We start from the raw sequence: 19,729 nt of genomic DNA, 5'->3' as shown, positions 1-19,729 counted from the left end.
ATAATAACAATTGGCAGAATATATGAAATGCATTTTCTTTCATGAATAATACATTTTTATATGTTAACCTCATGGAAACAGGAACAGTTCAACAGTAAGAGCACCATTTTAATGCTGTCTTAAGGAAGGGTACGTGAAACATTTATAGTTATGTCACTGTATAATTTAGATGACTGAACAGCCCTGTGGGTTGTTAGGATAAACAATAAGGAGTACTATCCTAGCCAGATTAAAAGAAGACAAGAAAGTTTCCTTTTCTTCAAAGTTGAGGACATATCACTGACACAAGAGCTAGGAAGTAAATTAGTCCTTAGTGGTGAAATGTCTTGGGAAATGAGATGGTTTACAAAAATAGGAAAATATAAACCAGGACCTCCTGATAGAAACTTCCTTATTAAAACATTGATTGTAGCACACAGGGCCAAATCTCTTTTGCCGAAGACCTCCCTGCTTAAACCCCGCTGGGAGACTTTTGGCCCTGTCAGACTCCCCTCGGGCACTGCCCTGTATCCTCTTGATCTTGCTTCCTATTGTAGCCATGGCGACTGGGAACAGATGAGCACAAGATGTGCCCATTTTACGCTGACAAGATCAATTCTCTCACCTGCCCAGGGCTCTTTGTGCTCTGGTGTGGGACCTCTATGCCCTCGGGAGTGGGAGGGACTTAACTCTCCAAGGCAACCGTCAACCAAAGGAGATCCAAGTGAGATCCTAGAGCCAATGGATAAGTGCTTCTCCTTGTGATCCTGTACGTGGACTGTTCTGTCCAGCCCCTCGGAGGGCACCGGCAGGGTGGAGCTCCAGCTGCCTACAGTGTTGACCAACTCAATCATGCACACTTGATTTGCCTTCTTCTCTACCTTCCTGGTTTGACTCTCCCTGGTCCTTCACTCCTGGTCCCTGGCATCACTTTCCAAAATAAACTACCTGCCAAAAGCTGAAGTCTCGGGCTTTAGTCTCCTGGGAAGAACTTAGGCTAAGAAAATGGAGCAATACCCCTAGGTCACTGTAATTATGCCCCTAACTTCCACATGGCCTCACTACCATGAATTATCTATCATTCTGCATGTCTAGTGCAGCACAAAGAGCCCTCCACGGTGCATGTATTTACAAATCTTACCACACTAAGGTAAAGACCCATGATTATCCCATTACTTTCTGCTGGAGAGTATTGATTAATAAAGCAAGACCCAGATCGTATGTTCCCTTCGTACTCCTGGTAGCATCCAAGATGTTCTGTGTTCACTGAATAGTTCATGGTACTGGACCACAGTAACCTGCAGAAAGTGGCCATATAAATAGTCCCATTAACTGCAAACCTCAGGGCCGTCAAGTGAATGAAGGCAAGGAAAACATTTTCCTCTACCATGAGTCTCATGAATGACAAAGTATTATATTTTATAAGATGTCTAACTGGCTCTATAAAGATATGGTCATTTATTTATCTTCTACCTACATACCAAATGTCATTGAAACTGGTGTAAAATCACTAACTGCTGTATTTATATAGAATAAAATGATTGTCAGACTAGTCAGAAAATTTCCACATTCCTAGGATTCTGTGTTTTGGAGAAAACATTTATAGTTATGTCAGTGTATAATTTAGATGACTGAAGCCAGGCTGCCAAAATATTCAAGTTAAGACTTAAGAACATACAGGATGGGGGCACCTGGGTGGCTCGGTCAGTTAAGCATCTGCCTTCTGCTCAGGTCATGATCCCAGGGTCCTGGGATCAAGTCCCCCATGGCCTCCCTGCTTAGTGGGGAGTCTGCTTCTCCCTCTCCCTCTGCCACTCCCCCTGGTTGTACTCTCTCACTTTCTCTCTCTCTCTCTGTCAAATAAATAAAATGTTTAAAAAAAAGAACATCCAAGATGTATAGGAAAATGCAGAAGTATTGTTAGAATGGAACAGGCAAGTTAGAAATGGAATAACCTAAGTTATACACAGTCACATATCCTTACTCACCCATGATCAATTAGGTCTGCAGCATTTGCATACAGTAATTTTCCATAGTCCCAAAGGGAGAGTAGGATGATTAAAGTGTTTCTCTTGGACAGGCATCATTGCTCTTTAAAGGGGAGAAAACTCTAGTTAACATCTGGCTGAGATACATTATTGAAATACATTCCAGACCTTGCTTCTTTTGGTTGAATTTTTTTTTTTAATCACTTTGATCCGCCTAATCTTCTGGTGGGGGAAAAGGAAAGCGTGAATGGCAATATATATATATCCCTTTTATGAGCACCAGTTTGTCCCAAGCATCTAGGTCATGTTTTACATATGTTGTTTCTAATAGGGTCACTGAGAAATGCACAAGTGATACGCTGTATGTAAAGAGGTGTAATCAGCACACTTGCGTGCATTTTGTTGTTATATCTTATTTGTCATGATATCCTGTATGTAGGTTCTAGTCAGGGAAATAGAAGCCAGGACAGGTATTTTAAGCAGAGGGGATTGCATACAGGGAATTATTTACACAAGAGTTTGAAGTCTGACAGAGCAGGAAGGAAATGCTTGAGGAGCCCCAATCTTAGTAACTGCTGGGAGCAGCTACCACCCCCAGGCCTGAGAGAGCAGAAGAGAAGAGGTCATCAGAACCTCGGAATTCATGGGAGGTCCCCATGTCACCCACAGCTGGTGTCAGTCTCCTAGAGGAGACGACATGCCTGGAGCTGGAGGTGCCAAAAGAATCCAGAGGCTCCCAGAGCCCGGGCGTGTCCAGAAACTGGAGAGCAAGACAGAAATACCTTCCCTTCCTTCTGCCGTCCAACCTCCTGTCTGTGCTTCCACTAGAGAACCTAACAGAAGGTAGACGTCAAGGGAGCCTAAGAAATGTAGTTCGTAGAATCCCAGCCCCAGCTTCACAAAGCAGATCATAGAAGACTGGCTTTGGGGCTGAAAGAAAATATGCAAATCATCAATCCATAGCTCTGCAATAATTATTAACTAATACATTACCTTTACATTTAATGTTTTATACCGAGCAGGCAAAATTTACTTTAAGATCTTTAAAACATTTTGTAGTTGTTTTATACCTTGGAGTTTTGTGATTTCAAGGAGTACAGAGTACGTTTGGATTCTATCATTATTAATACTCCTAAAATAGTATGAGATGAAAATACTATATGATGTTTTATTAATTCATATACTCACACACTGAAACGTTCTAAGCAGGGTTTTTTTTTTATTTTTTTGTTTTTTGTATCTGACATCATGAGTCAACTGGCAGATAGAAAAAATTTTAGAGAACTAGATGAGTTTCCACTGGCTTCAAATCTAAGGTGCTACACAATTTGGAGGTAAGTCAAGCTTTCCAAATCCCACACCAGAGAATGTGGTTCAAAGTTTACTCTCATTAAGCACAGTTGAAGCCAACTTTCTACAGAACAGCAATGGGCTTGTATCCTTAATTGGCTCTAAATTGGTCACATTTAGCAACTCTTCCTAACCTTTTCTATTTGTCACCCAACAGACTTTTCCCCAAAGACTCCCAGAGTATTAATTTTCTTATATTGTACCTTTACTCACAAAGAGGAAATATTTATTGTGACTAAGTCAATGCCCAGGGTTAAAAGTAGAAATGCTTTCTTTCTGCTGGGGGAAGATGATGGGTAGAAAAAAACTTAAAAGTCAGAAAACTTTAGTTCAAACTCAGTTACCATGTCTACTATCTGTGATATAATCTATTTATAGTATGCTATTTTTATAGCACGGTTTCTCAACCCTGGCACTACTGACATTTGGGGACAGATAATTCTATGTTGTGAGGAGCTGTCCTGTGTGTGGTATGATGCTTAGTCCCACCTCGTCACTTCCCCACTAGATGCCAGAAGACCACCCGGATTTGTGACAACCCAAAATGTTTCCAGGCACTGCTAAGTGCCCAGTTGAGAACCACTGCTCTAGAATATGTTTCCTCAGCTGATTATAATTGCTTCACATGGTTGTTGTAAGGTAAGATGAGATGTCGTATATATGTCAATGGTCTTAGCATGCACCCAAATTAGCAGACTGATGCCTAATTGGTAAAATGGGGTGGGGGTGGGTAACCTCTCAGAGGAAGATAAAATGTTTTTGGCTATGCGGGCTTGCTGCTGAAAATATGGTCGACATCGCTTGGGATCTTTAATCCTGTATTTAAAACTTGGATATTTTGTTCATCACGGATTTTGGGGGTATTGATTTGCATTTTTCAAAATATGGCATTAAATATTATCAATATTGCGTTATTTAAATACTTCTATAAATATTTATTCTATTAATATTTAACGGGTAATAAACATTAACTTTAATATATTAAAATACTTTAATTACAAATATATTTCAAATATTACATTAGGTATTATTAATATTGCATTAGAATATTATTTATCTTGAGTACTGAGTTTTTTGCAGCCCCCTTAAATTTTGAGCCTTGTCCCTGCTGATAAATACAGGCCCAGGGCAGCCTGACCAAATCAGAATTTGCATTTTAACGAGGTCCCCAGTTGGTTCGGATGCAGGAAAGTTCGAGAGGCGCTGCGGTAGTGTCTCCAAGACGCGGCAGTGAGGATGGGGGTCCCGGACAGGCGTAGGGGCCACAAGGCCTGGGAGGACAGCACGGGGCACATTTCAGATACAGATGGGATAGCGGGGGCGCGCGAAGTCCAGGGAGCTGTTTTCACCGGGCGGGGGGTGGGGGGATTAGGCGAGACGCCTGCTCTTTGGATGCCTAGCCGAGACAAGGTGACACAACGTGGGAAAGAGAGGCACTCCCTCCTCTTCTGGGGCCGTGAAGCGTGGATGCGAAGTCGTCAGGGACCGCGACAGTCCCCTGCCGACAGCGGGCTGCGGGAGCGCTCGCCCTCTCAGGGAGGGTGCTGGCGCCCTCAAGCGGATCTGTGGGCGCGGCGCGCGTGACACGGGCCCGGGCTGAGCACGTGCCAGTCGCGGGGGGCAGGCGCTGGAGGAACACCGGGTGGGTGGCGCTTTCCAAAGGCAACAGGCCTGCGGCGTGCCGGGGAGGGCGGGAGTCCGTGGAGATAGATGTCCATCGTGCAGATGACTGCAGGAGCTACCATAAGCTGGGGAGAGGGAAGGAAACTTCGTTTACAAAGAGGCATTCCTTAATTTATTTGGATTTGACATTTTGAGGGTCTGTTCTGTCTTAGCAATGGGTGAGTAAACAGTGGCGAGTGCGTGTGGCTACTCTTCGACAATATTAACTACATAAACGTATGAATCCTGAGTTCAAACACTTGACTTGGGCCACATCAACACTTCTCTGCCGTGAGCACGTTATAGACCCCAAAGTAGGTATTGCCTCTTACAGACCTAGTGCAATGGTTCTTAAATCTGCGAAACTGTTATTTTGAAGAACAGGCAAATTTTTATGCATGCCCAAGCTGCATTGACCCTTGATACATCTCACACGGGTGTGTACTAGCCTGTTAAAGAGTATGTGGAGTTGCTATTGTTCTTAATAAAATGCAGATTCATTGAACATTCTATTAAGTTCACTTTATGTCATTCTGCATTTTCTCCTTTAAGGTGTACCAAATGTAGATAATTCTAGATGTGAGTGTGTGTGTGTGTGTGTGTAAATGATTTTCTAAAGATCATCTTTCATGGTTAAAATAATTGGCTTTCTTGTAGTTTACTTTTTTTTTAAAGATTTTATTTATTTATTTTGAGAGAGACAGAGATAGCGACAGAAATAGCAAGAGAGGGCAGGAGCAGGGGCTCCATCCCAGGACCCTGGGATCATGACCTGAGCTGAAGGCAGACGCTTAACCGACTGAGCCACCCAGGCGCCCCTGTGGTTTACTTTTCATCTGCCAAGTAAAAATGGCAAAGATCAAACCCGAGAACAAGAATCTGGGGCAAAAGTGTTGATCCTTGCCTCTAACACTGTGTATTTTTTAACCATCTGGGCCAAACTTTAATTTCTTACGCTCACATATATTCAAAGCAGATGATGTATATATAGTTATGTATTTATTTTTTAAGGAATCTAATGCTTAAAAAAGTTGAAAATCCTACGTTGTGGACTCTACCTTTATAATGACATTTAGCAAATGAGGACACTAAGAAATTAGAATTTTGCCCAGATGCTTAAGAAAATACACAGTGTTAAAAGCGGTTATCACAGTTTTGTGCTCCAGACGCTCCTGTCCCTGGGCGCAATCCTCTCTACCGCTCTCACTAGGCAGACGAAAAGTAAACTATAAGAAAGCAAACTATTTTAACTAGGAAAGGTGACCTGAAGAAAAATCATTTCAAGACCAAGTTGGTTGCAGCAAAAATTCATTAGCCTCCTCCAGGATGAAAGCTGGTGTCTGGGTGACATTCCAAGGTTACTAATGCTTGTCAGCCCCACAACTTGCAGACTGTACATGATGGGGGATCTTTGGGGTTTGGCATCAAAGGAAAAAGGATGTAAAAATGGCCCTGATGGATGTTCTGAGGTTGTTTGATCTAAATCCAGAGAAAATAGCGGCTATCACAGCTGATGGAGTACCCGCTATGACTGGGAAGATGAATAGTACGGAGAAAAAAAATTAAAGTCAGAAAAGCTTGTGCCAGACATTTTATCATATCTTTTTATTTTATTTTTTACAAACCAAGCTTGACAACTTGGAAATCCCTTTGTGCAGTTTATAAAATAATGAATTCTAAATGAAGGCCTGGATTCACCAACAGACCAAGCAATTTTGTAAACAATTTCTGTTCCCCAATATGGCTCCCTGTCATCGCCTTTTCAAGTCAGATCACTTCCATGAGGTGGAACAGTAGTACATAGGATGCATATCTTTGAAGCGTTCGCTATCAGACATGGTAGGATGCCAGTTACTCGATGTCCCAATGACAAGAAAGGTATCCTGTGTTATATTTCCGCGTCTGATTTACACTCAGAGAAGAGTCAACTGAAAGACAAAAGTGCTACGGGATAATTTGTATTCTTGTATCATTTCTCCTGTGTTCAGCGGCGTTTATTCTCTGATTTCATTACCATGGCTGTTTCTTACTTTCAAGCTCCCTTTAAATACAAACAAACACGAATGCGCCCACACACACGTACACACACACACACCTCTTCAAGGTGCAATTAATCGTATGGTTTTCAAGGTTTTCCTCGTGCTAATACCTGTCCTTCCATCAGTTTCCAAGCTCCTGGAGAACAAGTGCTGAGTCTATTATGCCCTTTGTGTTCTCCCCACACAGTGAGTGTTCAATAAATACTATTGACTGACTGACACATCTCCCTCTTTTTCTCTTTGTCTCTGACACTTCTGCTTTCTCTCAGAAATAGTATTTTTTTAAGTGGCAATATTTTCCCACTCTGGACTTATAAAAAGCTCTTCTTGGCCTCTTTTTCTTTATGTAAGATTTTTCAACAATAGGCAAACTACAGGTAGAAGGAAACTGATAATCTACAACCCCTTGACAATAAATCTGTTTTTAATTAGAGTGTGACAAGTATCTCACAGAATGGAAGCTTTTTCCCCCAGAACAATGCCAGTGTGAACATCTCTGCCCAAGTGGCCGTTAAAAAATCAGCACTCCTCCTGCCTGTCCCACCCGCTCAGACGACTCCTGAATTCAAGGCAGGTATGCATGCACAGCCCCAGCTTTATTTTTCTTCGGCTATACAATGGGTCAGAGCCTCTGTCTATACTCAGGGTCTCTTGTTCTTGCGCAGACCTTAAATAGCAGTTTGTTCTCCTTTTGAAACAGATGCCTAAACCACAATTATTTTTTTAACCTTACCTTAGGAAAAGTCTTGGTAATTTGGTGATATCCAGAAATATGGACTTTTCAGGAGACATGAAAGTGTACCCTCCATCAACCTGAGCATTGTTTGATCTCACAGAGGCAGGGTAATAACGTGCCTTTATTACTGTTGGCTTTCTCTATTACAGCCATTACGGATTGTAGAGTTGCGGTGGGTGATTGTTACAGGGAGATTGCTCTCATGTCACATCCTCCCATTTGTGTCAACCTCCTGGAGAAGTGCCGGGGAGAAAAATCTTAACCCAACGTGGCCGCTGTGCTTCACGCCCTGTCTCTCCACTCACAGCAATTAGAGTACAAAGCCACCTTCTCTTTGGTACCGCTTCCATATCCTGTTTCTTTTCTTCTAATATGAGTTGAAAGCCTCTTGGAAAATGAGAATGTTCAGGAAATGGGAAGGCTGTAAGTGGAAGTCATCTGGATTTGCATAAGACACCACCGTTTATGGTCATTTCTCACTTGGTTCACCTGCGACAGGTTCCTGCCTTGTTGTTGCCTTTGACACAGTATCTGTAACACTGGAGTTCCCTAACCCATTTTAGGCTTTGTTTCTCCATCAGAAAAGGCACCAACTAGGTGTCTTAGTTGGGGTTTCCCCAGAAGAAGGCCCTGGGACAAGGATTCTAACACAAATCATGTATTTAGGAGGAGATCTCGGGAAACCAGTGGAGATGATGCTATCCAACTTCAGAAAACTGGAACTTTCCATAGTTATGGGGAAAGTGGGTGTTCACATAATTTGTATTCTTGTATCATTTTTATAAGTCCAGTCGCCTTTTCAAGCCACCCTGCTGTGAACAGGTGTTCACAGCGGGGTGGCTCCGTGTTCCGCATGGTGCTAGGTCTATCTTCCCATGCTTGGAAGCAGAGTAACTTGTGGGAAGACGTAGTTCCAAGAAAGACAGTATGGGCAAAAGGTGCCTGTGGCCCCAGTCTACGACCCAGGTCTCTGCCCCAGTGGAGAGGGTGCCCGTGGGGGATCAGCCCTGCAGGGACCCAGCACAGCGGCCCACGGTGTGGCTTCTCTGGGGGAGCCAGGCAGACAGACACAGCCGAAGGGGGTCGTGAGAGAGTCTCAACATTTCTCCTCTCACTTTTGAAGCAGAGAGGGCATGAGCAGAGGTCAGAACAACCATGGGACTCTTACGTTGCCCCCTAAAAATATCCTTAGACTGCTCTAGGGCGGGAGACAATAATCAGAGGTGGTAGCCATAGCACATTTACCAGGGTCTGCCCTGTAAGGAAGCTACATTTTACAGAGGAAAGTTAAAGCCCGGAGATTAAGTAACCAGCCCAGTACCACAGAGCTGGTAGGTAGCAGAGCCAGGATTTGAAATCCAGCAGCCTTTCTCCAGAGTCGATTCTTGAGACCCCTGCTCACACTGTCATGGGCACACAACATCTATGTGCATGTGTGCTCATCTTTGCTTCTTGTCTTTGTCCCAGCATCAAGGAAGAAATGACGGTGCCGTCTCTTGGATAGAACTGCACAGTTTCCCCTGTGGAGATTCTTGGCTTTAGGCCTGATGCCTGGTGACATCAATGTACGCCCTCCTACACGATCTTTATTATGACGCTCTCTAAGGAAACCACCATTTACCAAAGGAAACAGACCCAGAATAGTATTCTTAACATATGGCAGAGGGCCTCATGCTTGGGATTATAAACTCTGCATTGAGTCATCTCCTGCCTCTTGTGTTATATTCCTGTTCACCACGTTAACATACTCATTTCCCCCTTTTGAAGTATCCGAGCAAAGAAGTTGAAACCATTCCTCTTTCCAAGGCAGTGCCTACAACACTTAAGGGAAATCCAGCCATCATAACACTTCGCTACTTCTGTCGGGGAAAATATGCTGGGCCAGGTAATTATTCAGGTAATTCTTTCCTGCCAGGACGGCAGGCCATTATTTTGACAGCTTATGTCACTGTTACAGATAAAGTTTACATTGTCAATTAATGGGAATACATCAGGTGATAGTCATGAGTTCTCGGGAGATCATCTGGGAGCCATTTCCAAATGTCCTTTATGGAAGCATATGGTCATATCCTCGACTTCATCACCGGGTCAATCAGCAGTTGCTCTTTAATATGGTCTGTTCTTCATGCACCAGTGCAATTTCCAAGCTCCATCACATTTGTTTTTCCCCCTGCGGTGCTTGAAAGTTGCTTAAGCCGCGGATTATTGCCTTGCCACGAGTGCTGATCGCTCTTCTGGATAGTAGGCATTCCGATGTCATCTTTAATTTGCGATACTAATATTGAACTCCATCACCATTCAGCGGTTTTAGTGAAGTATTTACATATAGACTAGCAAAGTGTTTGAGCAGTGCATTGAAAACTGTCCATTCCTGATTGGAACCGTAAAGTTTACCACAGCATCTGCATGACATGGATATGATTTCTGGTTATAAAGTGGCCTTGGAGGTTTGCTTCCAAAAACAAATAAGATGTGTTTTCGCAGCTCTGCATTACCCCACCCATTCAGACCATTAGTGATTGGGGGCGACAGGGCTCCGAGAAATGTTTTTTTTTACAACCTCACACACTTTTAAGAAAAATTAACTATCTCAGGGCGCCTGGGTGGCTCAGTTGGTTAAGCGACTGCCTTCAGCTCGGGTCATGATCCTGGAGTCCCGGGATCGAGTCCCGCATCGGGCTCCCTGCTCGGCAGGGAGTCTGCTTCTCCCTCTGACCCTCCTCCCTCTCATGCTCTCTGTCTCTCATTCTCTCTGTCTCAAATAAATAAATAAATAATCTTTAAAAAAAAAAGAAAAATTAACTATCTCAAAGAATTTTTACTGGGAATCACATTGAAAATTAATGAACTAATTAGTTAAGAAATGTATGACTTTATTATGGGAAAGGAAACCTGGTACCATAATGACAGTATGAAATGCATGAAATGTCCTTTTAGTTTATGACATTAGAGGAAGGTGGACTTGTCAAGGAGCCTTTGGACCACTATTATTAATTATCTGATTTAAAGATCCCCTCACCCTATGAGAAGGATGGATGTTGGTTGGGATTTGAGAGATTCAAATGGAAGAAAGAAAGAAAAAGAGAGAAGAAAAGGGAATATCTTCCTAGTTGTGCTGTTGGATGACCTTGTGCCCTGGTATGTTTAAATTGCTTACTTCCTATAACTCTATAAACTTCTGTGTTTTCATTTGCCGGATTAGATTGAAGTGTCAACTATATTTAATGAATGGCATTGGTAATATATGTTCATGTTCGTCTTTGCTCTTTCTGCTTTTATTTATATAGAGTCAGTATAATTTATTTCTCCTGAAAAAGCTTTCAGCAAAAAAGATTTTTTAGAGTACAAATACTTTTTAACAGGGCTCTGGGGTTCGTGATGATCAAATCACTCATCTTTCCAGCTTTTTTTTTTTTTTTGGCCTGCTTACTTTTCTTTTAAATCTAGCAACGGAAAAAAAAAAAAAAACATAGGAAGGCAAGCTCAATGGTTGCACCTAAGCACTTAAGTGGTTGCATAAAACGTTACTATGGCAGACCAGCCTTTAGCTTGGTCTATGTGTATATTAGTGTAATGCTATCAAGAATTGTGCAATTATCTGAATGATTTAATTTAAAAATACCAGTCTGCAGCCTTCCCTGTTCAAGCACTTTATTCTTTCCCATAGCAGGCTGAGCATAAGATTGCAGATGTATTGCCGTTCTCGCTGACTACGAGGAGTCTGGTCTTTCCTTAGGAGGTGTTGGGAAGGAATCCCGGGTCATCTTGAGGTTAAAACAGAGTATGCTGTTAATTGTATCCTCAGCCACTCACACTGGATTTTCATTTAGATCAAAATGTTATGTTTAGGCTAATAGGCATGCCTATCTCTGTCAAAGCTCTCTGGGAGGTTAATAGAAAAAAAAGGTGGTAGTGAGAGGAAGGAAATGGGGGGAAATCACGTCAGCCTAGTCAGAATCTTCAAAACTACCTCCCACAATAGCAGCTAGGAAACTGGAGCGACATAAAAACTGGGGAAAATATAATAAACACAAAGCTGGATTTGGGTAGTCACTCGTTTTCCCCCTCCCTCCCTCCGTCCCTCCCTCCCTCCTTTCCTTCCTTACTACCTTCCTTTCTTTTTAAAAAAGATTCTATCCTTATCCTGCACCGTATCTTTCCGTCATTTCTCTTTTCATTCTTTTGGCCATCCGAGAATTTCTCCTGCTAATTGAAATCCAGGGTCTTTTTATTGTTTACTGAAAGGCTGTTGAAACAAATGATCGATGTGATCAAATGCCCAAGTTAAACCAGTTCAATCACAGAAATAGTGACATGCATATAACTGTATTTCTGCTTCACATGTCCATTTGTCTCTGATCCACAGTCATGGTCATTACCACGGCCCACTAGCCTGGGGTCAGCACAACCTGTGTTCTGAGTGCCTGGGGCTCAGACCCTGACTTCTCTGGGACTCTGTCAAAGAAAAAGGGATGATGTGCATGCTTTTGGAAGACTCTGGACACATTTGTTCTGACACCGGAGAGTCAAATAAGCTCAACTTTAAAAAAATAAAGAGAACATATGAGCAAATTACAGTCCTGCATGACTGAATGCCAGATAGAAGCTCATGAATTAAAAAAAAATGGAAATAGCCAGATTTTACTTCTCATGTACATATGGATAAAGTAGGATCAATAGATTTTAATTTTTATAGTATTGACAACACAGATGACTTTGCAAATGAAATCACCATTAGCCGGAACAGAAGAATGTGTTCATGTTTGTTTCTTTTTAGTGCAAAGATTTCCAAATTGTGTGATTAATATGCTAAATAAGTTGGATCAAATTCTACTTTTGTTTATTCTTGTATAACACTCTGTGCAGTCAGTTGTTATAATTCCTGTTCATTTGGAAAAAGAATATGTTAACATATGGGATAACATAAAAATAAAGTTAATTTTAAATAACTAGATATTTATATAGCCACACGATCATCTGAGGGGACTTAAAAATTATACCCTATGTGAAAATGTTTATGACTTCGGCTCTGGAGCATATTATGACACTTAGATGTCTAACAGACATCTCGAATGTAACACAATCTCGACTGGACTCTTCACAATTTATGTCCCCAGGGCTGCTGCCGCCTTAGTTTTATCCATTTCACTCATTCAGTCAGTTGTTCCGACCAAAAACTTCAGTCTTCCTTACCCCTGATTTTCTCACATCTCATGTGCAATCTTGCAGCAAAGCCTATTCATTCTGCCCTGCGATCTGCCCACGCCTCCCCATGTCCGTCGCTATCACTCACCCTCTCCCCTGAACTCCCCTGAGTTAATAGCTGTCTAACTCCTCCCCCTGCTTCCACCCTTGCTCCTACAGGGTCTCTCCTCAACAGAGCAGCCAGAGAGATTCTTTACAAATTAAGGCAGAGCATTGTTCCCTTCCGCTCAGAATCCTCCAACGGCTTCCTTGCCGCTTGGAGTAAAAGACAAATCTTTCCCATGCCCTGTATGATATGGCGCCCATTACTGGTTTGACTTCCCCTCCTAATTACGCTCCCCTTTGCTTGGTCCAAATGAGTCACCTTGATGTTCCTGTTGTTCCTTCTGCCTGCAAGTTCTTCTTCCAGATATTCTCATGTATGACTCCATTATCTCCTTTAGATCTTTGCTCAAAGGGCAAATATCAGGGAAGCCTTCTTACTTGCCTTATTTACAGTTGTATACCATACCTCCTGTCCCTCCCTATCTTTCTCGCCCACGTATTTTTCTTCATAACACACACACACACACTCACACATACAAAATGTTAGATTTATGTTAGAGAGTAATACTATATGTACATATAAATACTAACATAATATAGATGTCCTGCTTTTGCACATGCGTGCACACACATACACACAATTTGTGAATTATCTATCTTTCTTTACCAGAACGTCAACTCTGTGAGGACAGAGATTTTTGGATGTCCTGCTCACTGCTGAATCCTCATGCCTGGAACAATATCTGGCACATAGTAGAAGCTCAATAAATTATTGTTATATGAATGACTACACGGATGGATAAACTGATCAGTGACATGACATAGCTGATTTATTTCTTGAAGTATATCATAGGTGAGACCATACCAAGCCTCCTTTTATTAGGCTAAACACTGTGAAATTGCTGATAATTTTCTTTGACCTACACAAATGGCTATGGTTAATATTATGTGTACACTTTCCTTCCATTTCTTGTGTCTTGCCTCTTTCTGTCTTCTCACAGCTAGTGTCTTCTCTGGTTTGTCTTCTTCACACTTACCCATCATTTCTCAATGCCACTGTCACAATGAAGAACTGGTTTGGCCAATAGATTTCATGACACTCTCTTTCAATGCTTTATCCATATCCATTATCCAATGCTTTATCCAAACAAAAAGGTCCTTCTGCATACAAATTTGTCTCAATGTATTTCCAGTGATGGATGAGAAAAAGATTATCTACATTATTAGCAAAGTGCTTCCCTTTCTATCCCTGTGCCAGATTTCTACGTTACCTACTGTTTCAAGGTCGTCAGAGAGGAGGGGTGAGGACTAGGTCCAGTCGATGCAGGTGCAGTATCAGGACAGAAATGTATTAAGACTCTGGTTTGTCTTCTTCACACTTACCCATCACTTCTCAATGCCACTGTCACAATGAAGAACTGGTTTGGCCAATAGATTTCAGAGACCTTTCCCACATCAGCCACACATGGTAACTAAGCAGTAGAGATACTGTGGGAAGCAGATGCATATGGAGATGCGGACCTTTACCTCTCCTATTCATCTCTCTTGCATATTTCTGGAGACTCGGGATCAGTGTCCAAATTGGCCGACTGACAAGCATGGTGTCAATGCTTCCTTCCACCTGCCTTTGATGAACTGCTCAGGTAGAACAGGTGATCCAAGCAACTGTGGTAGAGTCACTTCAAGTGGAATGATCATGAGCAAGATAGGCCAATTTAAGAAGTTAAAGGTGCAGTTAGACTGTCTAACAACAGGGCCTTGCCTTGGCCCGGTGGGAAATTAGAGAAAGGTTTGGCCACAGGTGGGGGTGGGGCTGCATTACTGAACAGTGGGGATTACATGGGAGCATCATCAGTCTGCATGACCCAGTTCAGAGAAGGACAATTTCTAGTCAGCCTTGGGGTAGATGGGTGAGCCAGTGGGGCTTAGACCTGTGCTTGTTTTATCTAGCTCACAGGGATGGGAGCAGAGATATAAATAGAGGAGGTAAAAGGGTCAGCAGGTTGGCCTTCCTTCCCTTCTTGACCCCTGAGAGGGATGCCAGTCCCTGGGCCAAACTAAGGGCCCACTTCAGGTATGGGTCATAAATAGTGTGCTCAGGTATTCTCAGCTTGGGCCCAGCTGCACCACACCCTCATAAACCATGGGCTTTGCGAATTTTGTTTCCCCACATATGACAAATATCCAAAAGTCTTGTCTTATCTTTTCTTTCTTTCTTCTTTCTTTCTTTCTTTCTTTCTTTCTTTCTTTCTTTCTTTCTTTCTTTCTTTCTTTCTTTCTTTCTTCCTTCCTTCCTTCCTTCCTTTCTTCTTTTTTTCTTTTTTGCCTTTTAAACTGCTTTATTAACTTCATAATATATAATGAGCATCTTGCCATGCAATAGGGTAAAACTCTGTGGCTGACAGAATCTTACAGATTGGGTCAAAATACAACATTCAGTTAGAAGCTGGCATAGAAGACCAACAGGAGACATGTAACACCAAAAGGTTTACAACAAAGGTACATCAAGCACATGTAAGTTTAGGAAGCAGATGTGTCTTCCTATTAGCTTCAGGGAAAACATCAGGATTCAAGGCATAAGGCAAAACTCATGATGGTCACGGTGAGGAGGGTCAGGGCTAACTGCCCACAGACTGTGACTGACTCGCTTTTCCCTTAGCTTTTCCATCAGCTGTCTCACCTCCTCCCCAGTCCTTTCCATATTCTCTTCTCTCATCCTTGCCTGCAGCTCCAAGCCTCTGAATCATGTCCCACCTACACTGCAGGATGGGCTGCCTGACACTGAAATGCCTAGGATTTTCTCTAGGCACACAATAGTCACCAGCTTCCAAAGGGAGGACCAAGGGCTTTCCTTTATTAACAACTTGCTCCTTTTCATCCTTTTTTTTTTTTTTTTTTTTTTTTTCATTTTCCTGGTTGGCATTGTCCATGTTGAGATTTTTTACTGCTTATTCCTCTTTGGACGCCATTGCTTCTGGGCCTATCCTTGCAGTTTCCTCCTCCTCCCCATTCTCGATTCTCTGATGCAAGTGCACCACCATGACACTTAGACGCACGCACCTGCTCCCCCTCTGCCTCCTACTCTTTGGGGCCACCCCCAGCCTGCATGCCCGTGGGGCCACCGGGAGCAGGTACTGAGAAGGAAGCGAGCGAGTGACCGCCAGGCGACAAATATCCAGAAGTCTTAATACATTTCTGTCCCGATACTGCACCTGCATCGACTGGACCTAGTCCTCACCCCTCCTCTCTGACGACCTTGAAACAGTAGGTAACGTAGAAATCTGGAACAGGGATAGAAAGAGAAGCACTTTGCTAATAGTGTAGATAATCTTTTTCTCATCCATCACTGGAAATACATTGAGACAAATTTGTATGCAGAAGGACCTTTTTGTTTTGTTTTGGTTGTTTTTAAAAACTTTTTATATGAGACTCATAAGAAGTTGCATAAGAGTTCCTATGTATCCCCTACCCAGCTTTCACCAACAATCACCTCTTATGTAACTATAATATGTTGTTAAAATCATGCAACTGACACAGATATACTGCTATGAACAGATAGAAGGATGTTATTTTATAATGACAAAGGAAGAGTTTCTTAGATTACATTTGTTTTCACCTAGGATAAAACAAAGTAACTCACAGCAGCCTCTTTAATGCATTTTCCTACAATTATTAATAGTTGGGTGGTTGGAGTGTGAGTTAGTAAATGTGCTTAAATCCAATCATGCCATCCCATTTTGCCTGTCCTCAGGTATTGACGTTTGATTGGTTCCTGGGTTTTTGCTGATGTCTGAGATGCATAATTTTCAACTCCATGCTCGCTATCAAGCCCCCATTTCTCAATGCTCCAACACATGTAGGAGCCCCAACAACAGCCTTTCTCAGGCAGATTGTTAGTGAGCAGACAGGCTGTGCCCTGGGTAATAGAGCCTCTATCTCCCTGAGGCAGCCCCGGCTATTTCCAGGACATCACACAGCTCCATCATTTCCCTTCTCCAGCCCATACATTTAGGGCTTTGCTATTGTGATATAGACAACCCACAAGTTTGATTTTCCTTGTGGATTGGCTATGGATAAGAGTAGGTGATGAAATTTTGCCTTCGGAATGGGTTAGTGGACATATATGCTCCTGTCTTCTTTATGCATGTATGGTATTTACACTTGATAGTTTCATATATAGACCAGCCCCAGGAGTCCAAAATCCTTCCTGACCAGCTGTTTTGAACAACTCTTACAGGACTTGATAAAGGTTAACCGAAGAGTCAAGGGGGCTTCCTTATAGAATTGGCAGCAGACTTCCCTCTGGAGGTTCCACCAACATGTTTGCCTTAATGTAGCCAGAAACCAGTAAAACTATTTTGGATCCACCTAGGAAACTTGTCCAAAAGTAAGACAATTATTTCACCAGATGCTGTGATATTATGGGTCCCACTTCACTGTGGTTTGGCAGATTTATGTTATGTGGACTGAAGCTTTGGTCACCTTTCTAAGTCTACGTCTAACTGTTGATGTTGTTAAGGAAAAGTTCATGACACTTAAAGAGTGGTAAGGCAGACTTTATTTAGGGGGACTATCACAATAGGTGTGGAGACCCTCGCAGTGGGGTCTTGCAGTGGAGGAGACGGATTGGCTCAACTCTGATTACAACCAGGAAAGGTGAGAATTTAGAGTCAAGAGCAGGGTGGGGGTCAGTGGATGGAAAATTACTAAGAGGAAACATCAGGGGTAAGGGGATTCTGGCAAAACCGACCTACCAGGATCCTTGCTGAAGGCAGGCCGGGGCGATTGGATGTCACCTGGGAGATGGTGGAAAATGAAATTGGCTACCCAGGGTGACAAAATATAGAGGATGAGGGATAAACTAACTTAACAGGATTCTTGCTGAAATTGGGCAATGCAGAGATGAACACAGAAGTTCAAGAGTTGAGACCTAGTTGAAAGGAAAACTCAGGGGAGGAGCCTGATTAGAGTTTGGGCCAAGGGTAGAATCTTTGCCAATGTTTGCGTTGTAAAAAATGCTTATTATTACTAAACAGACAGGTGAGCTTTGTTGGTAAGATACTCAAACTTTTCTTTATCTGCTACATTTTTTGGTAAAAATGGAAGGGACAAGATCCTGAAGTTGTTTCTTGGCAAATGTAAGGAAGAGGGCAAACTGACTTCACCCTCAGACCACTTCCTTTAAAACCCTGTAGTAATTAGAGTAGATATTGCAGGCATTTCCCCCAGAATATTATCTTCAGAGATGAAGATATTTAGTGGGAATGAAGGATTCGTAATGATGTTATTGCTATTGCTCTGAGGAGAACCAGTTTTTGCAAGCATGGGTAACCTGGGAGAATTGGAAATTAAATTAATGGCTCAGTTATTTCAACCAGAGCAAAACACAAATTGTGTGTGTCTTTTTTTTTTAAGAATAATTTATTTATTTATTTGAAAGAGAGAGAGAACGCAGGGGACTGGGGCAGATGGAGAGGGAGAGAGTCCCATGCAGACTCCACGCTCAGCACAGAGCACAACATGGGGCTCGATCCCATGACTCTGAGATCACCACCTGAGCCAAAACCAAGAGTTGGATGCTTAATGGACTGTGCCACCCAGGTGCCCCACTATGTATGTCTTTAGCAGCTTAATGAAGAATATGTATGAGAAAGAGTATGGAAGTGACATAGACAATTGAAGGATAATCTGACAATCATGTGAAAGGTCTAGGATTCTAGATTGAGATCTTTTACATCTTTGGGGAAAGATGTAAAAAAGAAAAAAAGTTTCGCTTTTCTTAGGGTTAATCCCAGTCCTGGATCTGTGACAATGACTAATGCTTCATTTGGTTTTGCTTTTAATTTTAGCTCCCCCCACCTGCCCCTGCCTGCCCCACTCTCAGAAGATAACCTTGCCTCCTAATTAATCAAGAAAATTGAGGCCATTTAGTATGACCTTTCTTAAATCCTGACCCCCTATTTATAAACTCTTTGCATTCACCCCTGCACTCTGCTCCTTCCCTCTTGTCTCAGAGGCTCCTGCGTTCCCTTCTTTTTAAGGCCAAACCCACCACCTGTCTCTTGAGCCAGTTCCTCTCTGCCTCTTTCAGGACCTTGTTCCATCTTTCCATTGCCCTTCTCAGGATTCAAAATTTATGCAGAAATTTCTATGCTAAACTCAAGATTCTGGAAGAAATGTTTTCCCTTCCGTTTTGGTTAGCATCTTCCCTTCTATTATTCTATACTAGATTGATATTGAAATTCCCTTTCTTAGTCAGGGCCAAAAATACATTGAGAGTGGCTGAAATGCATACAAATGTTCACATCACATTGATAAATTCTTTTTGAAACATTTTTATAATGCTCACAAATTTGGTACCTATGGAAAAAGCAATTAGAAACAATCTTTTCTATATTTGAAAAGCATAACTCAGCTCAAATCCCCTATTGATTCAGGAAGCTGTTTTATCTTATTTAAACACCTGGTTTTTATAATAGGGCACACGTGCCCTTATATGCTGGTATTTTGATAATTCACACTAATTACACTGGACCAATTTCTGTTTGAAGCATTTTTTAACGTGCATTTTCCTCTTTTATGACAAAACTATGGTTGTTAATAAAATATAGCATTTAATTTAAAAAATTCTGGAGGAAAAAAGTGAGCTTGTTATTTTCTCTAGCATCATGTTACATCTAGACCCCAATAAGTTTTATATCGTTTTTGACCATAACCTTTTTTTC

The 19,729-nt window shown here is 42.1% G+C and overlaps 1 pseudogene; it reads right to left on the bottom strand.

The window, feature by feature from the left end:
• Positions 1-15,573: 15,573 nt before the first annotated feature.
• Positions 15,574-15,973, bottom strand: LOC123838614 (protein BEX1-like; annotated as a pseudogene).
• Between the last annotated feature and the right edge of the window lie 3,756 nt (positions 15,974-19,729).

This window comes from Mirounga angustirostris, unplaced genomic scaffold (genome assembly GCF_029215605.1).
Source record: "Mirounga angustirostris isolate CCGP_5_RB_7025 unplaced genomic scaffold, mMirAng1.0.hap1 SCAF_3, whole genome shotgun sequence".
Lineage (NCBI taxonomy): Eukaryota > Metazoa > Chordata > Mammalia > Carnivora > Phocidae > Mirounga > Mirounga angustirostris.
The sequence above is the reverse complement of the archived record's forward strand: the minus strand, read 5'-3'. Positions and strand labels throughout refer to the sequence as shown.